The sequence below is a fragment of the Micropterus salmoides genome, unplaced genomic scaffold, assembly GCF_014851395.1.
Source record: "Micropterus salmoides isolate LMB-PRFRI ecotype aquatic unplaced genomic scaffold, ASM1485139v1 Ms_hic_scaffold_6, whole genome shotgun sequence".
Classification (NCBI taxonomy): Eukaryota; Metazoa; Chordata; class Actinopteri; order Centrarchiformes; family Centrarchidae; genus Micropterus; species Micropterus salmoides.
The window spans coordinates 35,652,282-35,666,744 of record NW_024044348.1 but is presented as its reverse complement, the minus strand read 5'-3'; positions in this window follow the sequence as shown (position 1 = coordinate 35,666,744).

Genomic DNA, 14,463 nt, shown 5'->3' with positions numbered 1-14,463 from the left:
TCTTTCGGATTGTACCACAGATATAAAACGGATTTATTCTTCAGCTGTGCGGAAGTGCAATCGCAGTAATTCTTGGCTAGAAAAAACAGAACTCTGCTTGGTTCAAACTAGTCGCTAGCAATGTATTTAAAGCACCCTGTCGCTACAGCACGTTAACACTCACGCAAGGCTGTCTCACTCTCCTAATTTTTACTTTTTATAAAAAGTTACCAGAGGAAAATATTCACATTAAGTTGTCAGGTTACAGCTCTGTCCTGTACACATACTGTACAGCTGGATAGTTAAATTAGATTAAAAAGAAAGGAGGGTGGTGACCATGGAGCAAATTGGGGAGACAAACTAATGTTAGTCCCTTTCAGCTAATGAGGAGAGGATTCTTTTGGATTTTAATGTACAAATCAATAAACTGTAATTATACAGTTCTCATGTTTCCTATTTTTTATGTTAATTTCTGTACAAAGCAGTAAACTAAGACACAAAAGGCAAACATGTACAGTCCTATCTGTAATGATTCCGAGGTCATATTAAGAGTTTTTTCCTGCCATTATAAGATGGTGAGGCTTGTGACAGCTTGGTGTTGCACCATGAATGTAAAATCATTGTATACATAGACAGCATAAAAACTAACCAAATGACTTTTCCCAGATGGTTATAATTCAAACCTTCTTTAGCAAGTTTAGCTATACGGGTGTAGTTTATCAGTGTGCACACACACTCACGCATCCACAAACTTTTGTATGTTTCTTTTCAACAATGCATCTAATCTGTTGAATACATTTATTTACTCTGCAAGTAATTGTGTGATTGCATTTCCTTTGTAGTTTTCTTTTTTTGATGTTGTGATATAGATTTTAAATTTCATTCATCATGGTCTTAAAAAGTCTTAAATTTGAATAGGTTAAAGCTGCAGAAACCCTGGATTTCCATCTTAGTTCTACAACTGTTGGGTACTGCAATAAATCTAATTAACTTTATTTGTTGCCACAACACCGTCTAACACCAGGGTTTCACTACAACAAATTGATCAAATGAACACGCTTTCCTCAATCACCCTATAAATCAACCTTCCGAAGAAATGACTTTCATTAGATCAGGTACATGTATAGTGATGAATGACAATTCTGTCATAACCCAAACAGATTTCTTAAGAGATTGATGGTGATTTTTGGCATGGCTGGTATAATCCCCACAGTGACCCAGGGCATATATGAGCACTGGGTCTCTCTGTGTGTTATATGTTGTATGCAGGCTACACAATACAAAAATAAAATAACAAAAAAATAACTTGTCCATCATATACAGTACCCAGTGCAAACAAAGCATCACCAGCTTCATTATATTTCGCCTGGAGCCCATTACCAGTAAAAACTAATGCTGGAATACCTAGCCCAGGTTTGCTTTGTGTCAAATTAGTCAATAATAGACAGACTTTTAAGCTCAAATTCATCCTCAGCACTGCTTCATTGATTATAGTTTTACTTCTGTTTACCATTCTTATAATTGCTTCTGTATTAATGTAATTGTCTGCTATGCAGCAGAAGGGAGTTAAAAAAAACTCAATTTCACTATATAACTTGTTATATTGTGACAAATAAATGTACCTACCTACCTAATAAATAGAGACACTCAAACCCCATTACAGCTGCTGGTTCGTCCGCTTGTAAAATTGACTTCAAAGCATGGGACATTCCCTGTGGGCTTGGAGGAAATGTGATGCTACCAAGCCGACCAGTTCTTGCTGTCCGTCAGACATATAGTTCCATTTTTGGAGGTGACATCTAGTAGTCAAGCACAATATTATTGTTAATTATTCATCAAACAACAGAAAAATAAAAAATGTGCTACACGATGTGTTGCATACTCCTGTAATACATTATTTTACTCTACTGTAATCATACATTTTGTTACATCTTGGGAGGGTTGGCTCATCTGGACTAACATACCAAAGTAAATGTAAAACATCTCAAAAATTATCAAATCTAGTGCATCAAGTATGGCCACTGTTTACAAAGGCATTGTCAGGTGAGGATCAAGGCTCTTCTCCATTTTGTTCAATTAGATAAGCAATCTGCAAATCTTACGAAAATGTCTTCTTAAATTTTTTGAAATACAACAGAAACACAAAGTAGTACTAATAGCAATAAATTTTGCTTGTGGTAAAACAGTGCAACGTTTTTAATGGGCATTTACCCTGTGAATTATCAAATTACACATTTGTGTGCACAGTAGCAAAGCAATAGCCTACAAACAAATACGTGTTTTTTAAATGCAAGTTCTGAAAGTAGGCATTAATGATCAACTGATAGGCACACTGTCTTGTTATCATAATGCTGTTAGAAGTGAATAATTACGTTTTTTCCACCAGGGCAGTAGTTCTTTTAACAGAAAAATCACAATTGTGGCATAAGGCTAAGTGTTTTCAGTTTTTAGTGTAACCTGGCATGACATTTACGTGATTATAGAAAATTATAGAAGCCTGTTGTTGCCGATGGATTATGTGTTTGGTAGGCCTATGTCTAATATCCTTGTTTATAGTTGGAAAGCGGAATGCAGTCTATTATTAACATGACTTACTGCTGAATTATATATAAAATAAAGACATGATCTCTTTTGCAATCATCATTATGACTTATGACTTTTATGTATCAACCAATGGTAGCCTACTTTTTACCTGTTGAAATACCTTTAAATGGCCAATACAACCTATGTAATGCAGTATTCCACTTTTCAGAAAGTGACTGAAGCTTCTATTTACTGACTGAAAGATACTGATTCAAAATTACTTGATTTTGTTCAGAAGTTCAGTACTTTTTACCACATAAAATACTTTTAAATGACCAAAACAACACATAAAATGCAGCATTCTACTTGCCAGAAAGTGATTGTAGCCTCTACTTATTGACTGAAAAATGATGATTGACTTAATTCAGAAGAGTTATATTTGATAGATTATAAAACCAAAATTGTCCCCCTTTTTATTTCATATAGTAACTATATGTAACTACATATATAAATAATTTTATTTTTAAATGACAAACTGACCACCAAATCAAAAATGTCCCCGGTTTTCATTTCAGAAATCTGGTCACCTTACTTTAGTAGTCAGTCAATAATTGGCCTTCTTCCATCAGGCCATGATCAACTGCAATCCGATTTCATGCTGTACACAGGACTAGCCATTTTCCACACAAGAGCAGAGCAGCACAAGAGCTCTTGTGAGGCAGTTAAGTTTTTTACCTTGAGGCGAAGATAAGTAACTGTAAATGTAAAATGCAAATACACTGAATTTATTAGTTCAATTAGTGAAAAAAAAATACAGACCATAAATAGTACTAAAAATTTGGTTTGAATTCATGATAATCTTAAAGGCCGAATGTGTAAGATATGGAATTTTAATAAAAAAAAAAAAAAACTAACATTATCAACAGAATGTGAAGTAGTCCAATAGTATAGCTCAGGTCTCAGTAGTTTAAGATGGGAGATGTGTGCGAATGGCGAGTTTGCTATATTACACAAATTATTCTATTAAATAAACAAAATAAACTCACAAAATGTCAATAACAAATATTTTACACCTGTTTTCCTTCTAAGTTCAAGTTAACTCTTTATTCAAACTGAAACAAAACCAAATGGATAGCAATTCCCTGTCATCAAACTGGCCTCCGTCGGTGTCAGAGGCTGCGTTTAGTCCCGGTTTGGCTGCGTTCACTGGGAGGTTGCTGAGCCCGGTTTCGTTGCTTGCTTGCCCGGCTGGCTTTTGGTGCCTATTCTCAGTCAGTTACTAGGACCTCTAAGTTAGGCTAACTGAGCAAACTAGCTAACGGCGGTTAGCAGAAGTTATTACCTGAAACGTGATATGCTGTCCCTTAATTATTTGTATAAATTTGACAGGTGGAGAGTAGTCTCAGTTCTTCAACATTGAACCTTTACGGATTATAACTATGGATTAAACTGATTTCCCAGACTGTCCGTTTCAAACATTCCTTAAAGCTTACAGACTTCCTGGTTTAACTTTGAGGCCTACTTACCATAGTTGTGGTTCTCCTGTGAAATGAGCTATTATTAACAGCATTACAGGTGTGCTCATGTTGTACCTCCAAATAAAGTGGTTTAGATAATCTGGCTAAACTGCCTACTTTAGTTGACCTGTCTGATGTATTTATAGGTATAGAACCAATGGCCAGAGATTCGAAAATTAAACTCAAGTCATAATAAGCACTAGATTCCTTAAAGTCTAAAGTGCAACTGATGTTGAGCAAAGTATGTCAAAGTGAGGCTGATGAAAGTGCAACAGACTCTGAGCTGTCCCACCAAGGCCACCATATATGGGACTTAAATTGACAAAAAAATTCTTCTTCTAGTATATCTGTGAACGCTTGGCAGTTTATATTCAGTTAAAAGTTATACATATTTATGTGTTTGTTGTCATCACTCTCATCTCCGTGTCACTTCACAGATGTGCTTTCTCATATTGTTTTTTCTTAGTCATTCACTTTGTTGTGGACATGCTGTGAGAGCATACAGCATGTCATTTTCCTGAGACAGGCTTTCCTCCGTCAAGCTTCTTTCCTTTCTTCTTTCTCTCCCGTCCCCACGCTTCCTCGAGGCCACTCGGTATGCAGACGAGACGCTCTTGATGGTTTTTGCTGTGAGCTGAGGTATTCTGTGATTTCTGATTTGGCTTTCAACAGCTTCAGAAGAAGGAGCCGCCATTCTCCGTGAAGCCTGACAGCCATGTTAGGACATGATGAGAGCCACACAATGCAGAGAAGACTGACATTTTTCTGTCATCTTCTCAGACACCCAAACTCCAGACATGCTTTTCATCTCCAGCAACCTTGTTTTGTTATTCTCTCCTCTGATTCCTCCCTTTCTTTTCCCCCACTCCCTCCCTCAACTTTCAATAATATATACATTTAAACATGAGATCTTTCTGATTCATTGTGAGGTCTCACAGTAGGCCACCTATCTGTCTGACAATCAAAACATGTCACTCTGTGGCCTTGTTGCTCCATGATTAGAATTACATTTCATCACAAGCAAATCTATCGCTCTTTCTGCCTCACTTTCTCTTTCACCATCTGCCATCAATTTGTCCTTATGCCTCATGCCACATAAAAGTTATTGAATGGATTGTTTAAGAGGTTGGTGTCTCCAGTTGCTCACAGTAAAGTTTTCATTTGCAAGATGTTAAATGAGTAGTGATGTGCGATGTGTGATACCACTTTAAAAAAAAAAAGATAGCAGGTCTATTTTTGGCGCAAGCAGCACAGAGCAGATCGAACCAGGCAGGAAGTCAGACACAGAACGACATAGAGAATCCGGTCAATTTTCAAAATAAAACACCATGTGGAAACTTCCGATCGTAAAACAACAATAAACATGGTTAAAACGGACACAAAAAGAAATCATTTAACTACGTATACTAAATAATCATAGTAAAAGCACAAAAAGCAAACACTGATTACCAAATCAACAAAATCTAAACATCTCAGCAAAATCAGGCAGGCAAAATGCCCTGAAATGCTCCTTGTGGGAAATGCAGCCTGAAGATGACAGAAGGAAACGGGGTCACAGAGAGCTGTGAAGAAGGTAGAAGCACAAGAAGGACAATTTCATAACAAGTCAATAACGTGGGGCAGGCTGCATGCTCTGCTTCTGAAAAGCTTCTGAGAAGCTTCCAGAGGACTTTGACGCCGGGCTACGAACGCATCAAAAAGCCAGAGTCAGTGGATTCCTGGCGTAACAGTTGGTGATGCGGCTCCATGCGTGCCACCTGTAAATATGGTGAAGTCTTTAACTAGTCTAACATCTGTTAGACCAACCTGTGCCACACCACAGCTAATCAAGATCATGATTCAGTCGACTCTGTCCCTCCAAGCTTCCCTCAGCTGTGCCTCAGCCACCAGCAGCACCATGACATCAATGATAACTTACAAGCAGGGAACATTTTCAGTTCCATTTTAAAACATGGGTTTACGGTCCACCACCAAATATTGATAATTCATTTATTATGTAAAAGCCCCAGCATGTCTACAGTCCACCCACAAGGTGTTTTCACTTATGTTTTCTAATAAGACATAATCCAACATCCACATGACTAGAGGTCTAATCAGCAGGTTAATTGAAAGTGTGTGGGTGTGGAGGGCCTTTAATTAATTATTTGGCCTTATATTAATAAACACTGCAGCTGTAAGTATATTTATAGGTTGATGTGGTTAGTGTTGTAAAGTAACCAAGTGCCTTTACCCAACTCACTACCGCGCTTGAATAAATTTTTTTTTATTATGGTTTATCAACTTTATGTTACTATGGCTACTCCATTATATTTCAGGAAAAAAATAAAGTTTTATTCCAATATCATTTTTCCCCACATTTTAAGTCAAAAAGTGAAATGTTCTATATTCTTTATTCATTACACATAAAGTAATAATTTCAGGCCTTTTTTCCTTTTAATCTTGATGATTACGGCTTACAGCTCATGAAATTCAAAAATCCATATCTCAAACTATTAGAATATTAAAACAAAGAATATATAATACAGAAATTGCGACCTGAGAAGAGGCTTTAATCTCTCACTCTGGTTCACACAACCACAATCATGGGGAAGACTTTGGCACTTACACCCTCCACAAGGAGGGTAATCCACAGAAAGCCATTGCTGAAAGGGCTGGCTGTTTGCACAGTTCTTTATTGAAGCATATTTATGAAAGGTTGACTAGAAGGTTAAAGGAGCCCTATGATGCTTGTTGTGTATTTTCTGTCTGATCTATAATGTTACAATGTCAGATGTTTGTGTTAAACATTGCAATGCTTCGAATAACGAGGTAAACAGATTTAAAAGATATCCTTGTCAGCCAAAACCTCAGATTACCAAATGTTCTGAATGCTCCAGTTTTTTTTCTACTTTCGGCTATGTATGATGTCATATGGAGCCGGTTTTCCATATATGGTCATTTGACTTGCAACTGCTACTCTACGCCAGTATAAGATAGAAAATGATTTTGCAAAGATACCATTCAAGGGTATTATAGGGCAGGAAATGCAGCATAATAAGTCTCCTTTAAAGTGTGGTAGCAAAAGGTGCACAAGAAACAGGGATGACCAAAGCCTTGAGAGGATTGTCAAGCAAAGCCGATTCAAGAACTTGGGGGAGCTTCACAAGGAGTGGACTGAGGCTGGAGTCAGTGCATCAAGAGCCTCCACACAGAGACTTGTCCTGGAAATGAGCTACAAGTGTCGCATTCATAGTGTCAAGCCACTCCTGAGCCAGAGACAACGTCAGAAGTGTGTCACCTGTGTTAAGGAGAAAAAGAACTGTACCCTGGTTCAGTGGCCTCTTTTCAGATGAAAGTAAATTTTGCATTTCATTTGGAAATCCGGGTCCAGGAGTCTGGAGGACAAGTGGAGGGGCACATAATCCAAGGTGAATGAAGTCCGGTGTGAAGTTTCCACAGTCAGTGATGGTTTGGGTTGCCATGTCATCTTCTGGTGTTGGTCCATTGTGTCCAAGTCCAGAGTCAATGCGGCTGTCTACCAGGAGATTTTAGAGCACTTTATGCTTCCATCTGCTGACAAGTTTTATGGAGATGCTGATTTCCTTTTTCAGCAGGATATAGCACCTGCCCACAGTGCCAAAACCACCAGTAACTGGTTTGCTGACCATGATATTACTGTGCTTGATTGGCCAGCCATCTTGCCTGACCTGAAGCTCTCTATCAAAACCAGCTGGGCTTCCATAACACCTCAGCAGTGTTTCTTCAATTGTGTCCACCCACTATACATATAAATATATTATTAATAATATTTATTTATTGTTACATTGCGGCACATCAGTTGGTAAAATGCTTATGCATAACATCATGGAAAAGGAGTGCCAGTAATTTCCCTCAGATCTTCATCAAAGTCAAATAAAATATTCAATCTATAAAATTGGGACACAGGGCACAGTGTATATTCCATGTATGAATTTATACACAGCAGGTGCTATTACTGCCCCTAGAACAAATGACGTTGTCATTGTATGTTGTATCACATAAAGAGACGCCTTAAAACCTTTGATCTTCAAGGAGACAAAATGGACATCACACACAGCTACTGCACCAGAACAATGAGGTGTGTGAGAAAGAGGCAGAAGCACGTTTATTGATAGTACTGATATATATATTTTTACACACTGTGCATTGTAAAGTGCAGTCAAAACACAATAAATTAATATGGATAGATAAATGCTGCAATAGAAGGAACAAAAAAAATCAATATTAGACTCATAAGTGAAATCTTCTGCTTTGATTTAAAAGTAGCAGCAGAGACACACTCCCACTCACGTTTCAGCTGAGCGCAAACACACACACACACACACACACACACACACACACACACACACTCACAAACAAAAGACAGTACATCAGGCTTACAGTCTCAGATATAATTTTGTTACAACCCTGTGTCACAAAAAACTCATTCACCATGTTTTATTTTAGTAGTAACAAGCCAGTCTCTGTAGACCAAGGGGGTTCGTACAGTAAAAGCAACTAAACTAAACCAGTGGATAAACAAGCAGCACTATTCTAAAATCAGTTCTGTGACACATTGGAAACAAAACTGGAGGGTTGTGTTCAGCTTTCATGACCTGAGAAGTAGTTGAACTTTTTGGAGATAAATGCATGAATATGTTTTTCAAGGAATTACTCCTTAAGTCTAATGGCAGTGTTATTACCATCATATAAGTACATCAGAAGACCAAAACTAGGGAGTTATTTTATTGCCAGCACAAATTAAATCTAAATTTAATAGTTTTGAAATTGAAATGTTCAAAATGAATATTGAACACCGGGGCACTCGGAAAGCCTTTAGCTCTGAACAAGTTCTTTGAATGGAGTTGAATTGAATCAGAGCCCTGAGTGCCTCTCAGTCGAAACTGAATTTGAAAACTAAATTCCAATCTGAATTTAGAACGGAAATTGAAATAATACCCACAAGTTGAAAGCAATATAAGTTAAATTCAATTTGTAACAGCTAGATTCAACTTCAATCTATGAAATACAAATTTAGCAACATTTCAAAATCAAAGCAAATCAAATTCAGATTCAATCCATACAAACCAACAATACATTTTCTTATCCGCAAGAGAGTTGCCTTTCCTCTCTGACTCTAGTGGGTACAAAGTTTACTACACATGAAACTTGGCAACAATTATGTAAAATATGGCAAAAATATGTAAAAGTTGAATAGTAGGAGTTGGGGAACTTCATATGTCACTTTAAAGGGGCTTTCACACCTGAAAGTCTGCACCAAGGTCCGAACCAAAGTTTTGATACATTTCGATACATTCGTTTAGTTTTGGTTTGGTTTCACACTGCAATTCTTTGACCGCAGTAAAGGACTTTACATGATGCACTTGCTTCCTGTCGTCATCATCTATGTGGGCTGCGTCTCCCCATACTTGAGATTGATTGGTTTATTAAACACCGGGTATCTTTGACAAGAATGAATTAATAAAAAATGGACACATGCATAGGGTAACATGGGGTAAGACGTAATTAAAAATAATCGTAATTACCCCACGGTAAATCTAACAAAAAACATAAAATGTCATAATTTTCTTTTCTCAACATTTCTTCTGGCTGCCCCTCGTCTCACTGAACAAAAATTTCCTCTGTTTCATCACAGTTTTTTTTTATTATTTGATAAAAGCCATTCTGACCTAATTTGATCTAATTTTAGTCAGTTAAAATAAGCTGGACATTTTTTTGTGTGTTTTGTGTTCACGTTATACATATATATATATATATATATGTGTATATTTACATTAAGGGGAACCTTGAGATAAGTTGTGCATTTATTTAAAGTGAAAGATTTTTATAGTTTTTGTTTTTTTAAAATGCTAGATTAGTTATGTTTGGGGTGCTGAAAGCATTCTTTAGAAATGTTGGCCCATATTGATGGATAGCATCTTGCAGTTGATGGAGATTTGTGGGATGCACATCCAGGGCACGAAGCTCCCGTTCCACCACATCCCAAAGATGCTCTATTGGGTTGAGATCTGGTGACTGTGGGGGCCATTTTAGTACAGTGAACTCATTGTCATGTTCAAGAAACCAATTTGAAATGATTGGAGCTTTGTGACATGGTGCATTATCCTGCTGGAAGTAGCCATCAGAGGATGGGTACATGGTGGCCATAAAGGGATGGACATGGTCAGAAACAATGCTCAGGTAGGCCGTGGCATTTAAACTGAAAATTGGCACTAAGGGGCCTAAAGTGTGCCAAGAAAACATCCCCCACACCATTACACCACCACCAGCAGCCTGCACAGTGGTAACAAGGCATGATGGATCCATGTTCTCATTCTGTTTACGCCAAATTCTGACTCTACCATCTGAATGTCTCAACAGAAATCGAGACTCATCAGACCAGGCAACATTTTTCCAGTCTTCAACTGTCCAATTTTGGTGAACTCTTGCAAATTGTAGCCTCTTTTTCCTATTTGTAGTGGAGATGAGTGGTACCCGGTGGGGTCTTCTGCTGTTGTAGCCCATCCGCCTCAAGGTTGTGCGTGTTGTGGCTTCACAAATGCTTTGCTGCATACCTCGGTTGTAACGAGTGGTTATTTCAGTCAAAGTTCCTCTTCTATCAGCTTGAATCGGTCGGCCCATTCTCCTCTGACCTCTAGCATCAACAAGGCATTTTCGCCCACAGAACTACCGCATACTGGATGTTTTTCCCTTTTCACACCATTCTTTGTAAACCCTAGAAATGGTTGTGCGTGAAAATCCCAGTAACTGAGCAGATTGTGAAATACTCAGACCGGCCCGTCTGGCACCAACAACCATGCCACGCTCAAAATTACTTAAATCACCTTTCTTTCCCATTCTGACATTCAGGTTGGAGTTCAGGAGATTGTCTTGACCAGGACCACACCCCTAAATGCATTGAAGCAACTGCCATGTGATTGGTTGATTAGATAATTGCATTAATGAGAAATTGAACAGGTGTTCCTAATAATCCTTTAGGGGAGTGTAGGTCTTTAATCCTCTTGCTTTTAACCAGCTACTTGTAGTTTATTTGAGTAGTATTTGCACATATTAAAGTGATTTCACATCATGGGGGGTGGGGGGGGCTTACCCCACTAGTTGGGAAAAATGCCTTTCTGTAAAAATTAACATTTGATTAAATTCTAATTAATTTCTCAACTGTCGGTATTTATATTACTTCATATTATGTTACCCTAAGCATGGCGATCTCCAAGATACAAAAAAAAACTATAAAATATTATTTTCTGTCTCAGCAAATAGACATTGAGCTTAGGGGGGGCGTCTTACCCCACTCTACCCTATTTGCCACTATATTGTTATTATGGCATTACTACCTGCAGCACTAACTATACTGAAAGCTAGTCACAATTAAACGTCCTTGTTGTGCGAACATTATAACGCCGCCGACAGGAAAGGAGGAGAAGACCCCAAGCGATCCTTCTGCACCTCCGTTTGAGGAGGGACCAAAGAGATGAGTGGCAGTGTGCTTCTATAATGGCCCTCTGTTTGAAAAGATGAGCCGTCATGGTAGATTTATAATTGTGTCCTTATTTCAATGCATTTCTCTGTGCATTTGTTTGTTTCCGGTTTATACGGCAAACGCAGAACTTCCTGTAAATATTCTGAAAGTCCGAACCATCCAAAAAATGCTTTCACACCAGAAACGAACCGACCATGGTTCAATTTGATCCGGACCGAGACTTCCTCTTTTCGTTGGACCAAATTTCGTCTGTTTGGTCCGGACCGTGGTCCGTGGGAGGTTTCAGACCTGTATTTTTGGTTCGGACCAAACTGAAAATTCTGAAAGTCCGGACCAAATGAGGTAGGTGTGAAAGCCCCCTTAATTTGGTTTGGATACATCATTTGCTGCAAAGAGTAAAGAGAAACATACACATACCTGTTTAAATGAATTCACAGTGCAGGGGAAGAATCTATAAAAGTAATAAATAAGCTGTTGATAGTGCAACATTACTGAAAAGCAGAATAAGCCACCCATTCTCAGTCCGTGTGCTGCTTTTCTCTTAATAAACCATAACAATAAGTGAGTCAGTAATCATTCAGCAGCTCGCTAGTGGTGCTAATACTGAACCACACCATTTAAACATTTAATTAGAGTCACAACATGAGAAAGACAGAGCAGCAGAGACACACTCCCACTCACTTCTCTAGCATCTGAGCTGAGCGCATTCACACACATACATACAAAAGACAGTACATCAGGCTTACAGTCTCAAGCTGCTGTGAGTTTGAATGAAGCGTGCTTCCCTCAGATTAATTGTGGCCCACTTATTTTTAATTAAAGTTTCTTTGTGTGGTTCCATGCTGGTAACGTGGGAGTAGGTGTTAAGTAAAAGAAGTTTGTCCTTGTTCTGTCACTGTGGTTTAATAAAGACAGGCTGACAAGTGTTTGTTCCGTTAACCAGTCAACTGATTCTCAGCAGATGATGATGATGATGATGGCCTGCAGCAGCAGCTTTTGTTGGTTTGTCTTGGAAAATGAACATACATTGTGAGAAGCAGATAAAAGAATATGAGGTGAAATGTTTTGTCAGTTTTTTATGAATTAAGTGCTGCTTCATGCTTGAGAAGTTATTGTCTCTTTACCTCCTTTTGTATTCAGTAAGGTTATTTTCAATACTTAAAATTTAAAAAAAAGTGAATTCATTTCTTAGCAACCAGGAACATCAGCTGACATGTTGGGTGAAGATAGTGTAGCCTGGCTGCCTGTCTGGCTCCTTCCTGAACAGCTCAGGTGTCTAGCATATCTGCATGGAAATAGTCTGTCCGTATGTAAGCAGCGTGGATTTTCAGTGCTCTGTCTGCCTCTGACTGACTTCTGCGTGGGCAAGTTAAAGGTCTTGGGCGCCCCCACCAGGACACAATACAACGCATCTAATTTCTCTGCACCTACCACATTTCTAATGAATTGAACTGGAGACCAAAATCTCAGCATTCACTCAGGAAAGCTGTCATGTCCGCTAAAGTATGAGCTGGATCTGGCTTAATTTCTCAATCCTTGTCTTTCTAATTAGTCTCTGTATAGTTCCAAAATATAATTAAACAAGGTTTTGCCAACACTTACATTGTGGCTGTTTTTTTTATCATGATGAATACGTTTTTGCTATTAATCACCTATGTTTTACATTTACACTACTGCTCTTAGGGATCTCAGTATTAAAAGTGAATTTAAATAAATCTCTTTGCTTTTACAAAAAAGCAAAGTGGACTGTGTGAGGTTTAATTAACAATTCTAAATTACAGAGTGCCAGATTATTAAAGTTACTGATTCTATCAATAGTATTGTGGTAATTTTACACAGTGGTTCCCAAATCTCTTTATTTTGACCCTTTAAAGCAAAGCAAGGTCTACTTGCAACCTCTTATTGCTGGTTCCAAATGTCTATCCTTTTTGACCACTTCAACAGTCATGTTCCCTTTTCAGATTATTTAATATTAGTGGCCTGAGGAGGTAAATCTATCCAGGATTCCACGATAAAAAAGAAAACATTGGAGAAGTCAGAGAAAAGAACATAGCTCGGAGAGCAGAAATGTTTGTTCCCAATCTTGTTGATCATATTGTGACCCCTTATATTTAGGGCTCCTGGCGGTGCATCAAATGTGAGCTTCAGTGTTCCTATTTGTGAAAATAAGTTGTCAGTCTTTTCATTCTGTTGATATATTCAACCAGATATTATCTCTAAAGTATGTCACATTAGAATGGCATTGGCAATAATAATAATTGGCATTTTTACGAATGACAGGATAACAGAATCTTTAAAAAGAATTAGGAATTTATAATAAGTTGAAAGAATACAGACTTTGCTTTGTATGTACAGAGGGATATGCAGCCCTTTCACCATTAATGGGTGAACATGGAATGTGTTATTTGTTAAAGAATATTCTAAATGATGGCTACAGTATTAAATTTTTATATTCATGGTCATTTATATTTGTCTTGTAAATTTCTGTATCATATAAAAGTAAATGTATTTTGTAAAAAGTCATTTTTAAGAGTTATAATAATAATGTTTTTAGTATATGTGGTGACCTACAAGTCACATGACTGATCAGTGGATTGTATAAAAGGAAACCCAGACACAACCCTGACATAGCCACAAAGATTTGGTGTGGTGAATTAGGTATGGTGTTCTGGAGAAGAAGTGTTTTGTGTTTTTAGTATTGATGGACGTCCTGTTTACCCACTGTCTTAGGCTGTCACACTAAATCAATCAGTGCTATAAATTATTATTATTTTTACAAGGAAGATGAAGAACCTTCATGGAGAGACAAGCCGCTGCACGGCATGTACCACAGACAAGTGCAGACTGCACAAGGATGCCCCTGAGATAGTACAGCACATAACAGCAGGGTGTAAGAAGCAGGCTGGATGTGCGTACATGGAACGCCATAACCAGGTAGCTGGCATA